This window comes from Podarcis muralis, chromosome 1, assembly GCF_964188315.1.
Source record: "Podarcis muralis chromosome 1, rPodMur119.hap1.1, whole genome shotgun sequence".
NCBI lineage: Eukaryota > Metazoa > Chordata > Lepidosauria > Squamata > Lacertidae > Podarcis > Podarcis muralis.
Genome location: NC_135655.1, coordinates 25,497,548 through 25,500,989, shown reverse-complemented (window position 1 = coordinate 25,500,989; position 3,442 = coordinate 25,497,548). Strand labels below are relative to the sequence as shown.

Here is a 3,442-nt window from a genome sequence, read left to right as displayed (position 1 = left end):
CTGGGAACTACAACTGTTCCTTTGAAGTCCCACCCTTACCTGCTCTGAACCTGACATCATGTATGACGTCAGGTGCAAGGTGGTTGGCCTGGCATGTCAAATGGGGAGACTAGTGGACCAGGTCTGGCCAGTGGGCTGGAGGTTCCCCACCCCTTCTCCAGGGAGTCCTCCTTTACTCTCCATTCCGTGTCTCTGGATTCTCACCAACTTTTCCCATTTCTAACTCCCTTCATAACTCATTGCATTCCTGCAAGTTGTGATGAGTGGCTGCTAACTTATTTCATGCACACCCACATCTGCTCAGAGAGACCGGTTCCTGCAGGACAGAGGGAGAGGAAGGGGCAGCTCTTTAGCAAATACCACTACTTGCTTTCATTTTGTTTAATTAATCCCATTTATTTGCTTCCCATAAAATACCTTAGAGCAATTTCACAACAAAAAACACCAGCAATAAAGACAATTCTGCATGCATAAACAACTGTAGCAATTAAAAAACAATTAAAAACTATTTCATGTGTAAAAACAATTAACATTACTTTCATTGCCAAACAGACAATAGCTTCTAGTCCTGGTGTGTAACCAGGGAGGTGCAGACAGGCATCAAGCGGTGCTGAACTCAGTTATATACACCACAAGAGCTCCATCACCCATTTGCCAGGCCACAGAGTGCTCACTAACTATTTCCTCCCTCAGTTAGGTGCCACACCATTCCACCTCTTCACTTTGATACAGGGGGTGGAGGATGAATCCTTTTGCTCTGCTACTGAAATCTGAATTTGTGCCCCTGTTCTGGAATGGCAAGGCAGACATTCTAAGTATGCTTTATTTGTGCATAGCTCCCTGATGCCATATGGTAGAGTGTTCTGTTATGCCATTCCATACTGATTGGCACAAAAACAGCGAGATATAATAATTAGGGAGAAAATTAAACAATGTTTCTTCTTTCGCTCAAATAGCAGAAACCTAAGAGAACACCCAGTCCTCAGCTTTCCTCCATATGTGCCTCATTTCGCTGACAGGTCTGCTTTCTATATACAAATAGTGTTGGCCTCACTACTGAATCCGCTATGATTAATTGATTTCCCTTGGCAAGCATGATGGTGATGATTGATGGGGGCAATTAACGTGTTCAGATTGGTTCAAATTCTTGTGATTATGAGAACATACATAAGAAGATCTCACTGGGATCAGACCAAAGGCCCATCTAGTTCAGCCCCCCCCCCCCATGTCAATGGGAAGCCCAGAAGCCCATATGACAGCACTCTTCTGCTTGTGTTCTCCAGCAACTGGTACTCAGAGGCATACTGCCTGTGACCCTGGCGATAATTACTAAGGGTGTTTATCGGATAGCTCAGTTGGTTAGAGCATGGTGCTGATAATGCCAAGGTTGCAGGTTCGATCCCTGCATGAGACAGCTGTACTGTATATTCCTGCACTGAAAGGGGTTGGACTTGATGATCCTCAGGGTCACTTCCAACTCTGCAATTCAATGATTCTATGCTTCTATGGATTAAAGCAAATCCATGAAATGTGATGCCTCGGAGGTGTTTGGGGCTTGTTAGAGGTAAAGCAGGATCTCTATGGTGCAATGTGAGTTGGAGCAAGGAGCCCTGAAGCACTTCATGGCACCTTCATGATACAGGCATCAAAATAATGCTTATCTGGCCTAACTTGTAATCAGCTAAAATGATTTCACCCAGATAGCGAATCCCTTTTGGCAATGATACTATATAGGCATCAGGACCAATCGCCATTGGAACATCAGATTATTGTGAAGATCTGCACAAGGCTTCCATTCTAAAACACCTTAGTTTTTGAAACATGTTTCACAATGCGGATTGTCCTACAACAGCACTTCAGAACTTCTTCCTTCACATTTTACACCAGGTTTGGAATGTGTGATCCTCCAGGTTTTGCCAGACTCCAACTCCCATCCCCTCTGTTCCTTGGCCATGCTAGGGTTGATGGGAGTTGGAGTTCAACAATATCTGGAAGGTCACAGGTTCCCCATTCTTGATGTATATCACATTCCAATGAAATTAGATACCTTAAATCTCTGTAATTAGCAGGGAGAAATATAAGAGAAATAAGAAGACATTTTCTCTATGCACTTTCTCCGTGCCTTACATGATGTTATAAACTTTGATCATTGCACATCTTACTCACCTTTTGTTTAAACTAAAGTCATAAATGCTGCAACCTTTCTTCATAGGAGCGTTGCTCCACCCCATCACCATTTTGGTTGCCCTTATCAGAACTTTTCTCAACTCTAGAATATCCATTTTGAGGTGAAGCAACCAGAACTGTATGCTATACTGTATTCCAGTGTGGTTACACCATAGATATAATGACATCATGACACTGGCAGTTTTCTTTACAGTTTATTTCCTAATGATCCCTAGCATGGAATTTGCCTTTTTCACAGCTGCTGAACAATGCATTTGAAAAGGGGACAATTGGTGATTCAAAGAGTTCTGTTTTCTTTCTACATTTCACCTCTTAGGGGAAAATGTATTCTAGTGAGGGCTAGTCTTGTTTTCATTGGAGTTCAAGTGGAAGCCAGATCATTTTTGTACTTCCCTTTCAAACAGACAGATTTGTGAATATTTCAGCAGTGGTTGTTAACCTGTCAATTCCCCAGCAAAATATAGAACTGGGAATATCAAGGACGATATGTTAAATGAAGGTTCACTTGTCAACACACAAGAATTACAATAAACTTTCTTTGAGAACTGTTTGCCACAGTGGCCTTTGGCTCTGAAATGTAGCTCCAAAATTCAGCAGACAGCTCAGAAAGTCTTGCCAGGGTCATTCTAAACAGGTTTACAAATATAGGTCAGTTTGCAATGCTTGAAGAAAATCAGGGATTCCACATGGTTCAACATTACCATAAATCTCCTCATGCTTTCCTGAAGCTGATCAGAACAGTCCAATTCTCCGGTGACAAATTCACACCTGGTACTATAAATGAAGTCATCCCAATGATTTGGGTAGAGTTAAGCTTGATTTTAATAGAGTTTGGACAGAAGAATGTGTGGAACTAGGCAGTGTTAGTCAGAGGCACTTTATCACAATGTGCTCATTCTTACCTTTCCAGAGAGCATCAGCCTGAGAACTAAAGCACTCTACTTTGGTACATTGTGTACTACTACTGATGGTATTGAGCTGCAGTTTTCTGCTTTAACTGAATGAGAAAATAGTGGCTGTCCCTAAGGCCTAGTTCAGACATATCCCGCCCAAGTACAATCCCATGGGGAAGTCACATTGCTTAGCCCTGCTGAAATCAGCTTCACTATGGAGTTCCTGATTGAAAACTCCATCATGCAGCCAATTGCTACCCAAAGCAAGGCTTGCTGTAAGAGCTAATCAGCTGTCCAGCTCTTACAGGAAAACCCACAGGGAAACACTTCCTTTCCCCATGCAGTTTGAAATCAAACTGGGT

General features: G+C 42.5%; 1 non-coding gene across 1 annotated transcript; it reads left to right on the top strand.

Moving 5' to 3' along the window:
- Positions 1-1,344: 1,344 nt before the first annotated feature.
- TRNAI-GAU (transfer RNA isoleucine (anticodon GAU)) lies at positions 1,345-1,414 on the top strand. The gene has a single exon. It is a non-coding gene; the product is annotated as a tRNA-Ile (tRNA).
- Positions 1,415-3,442: the final 2,028 nt, after the last annotated feature.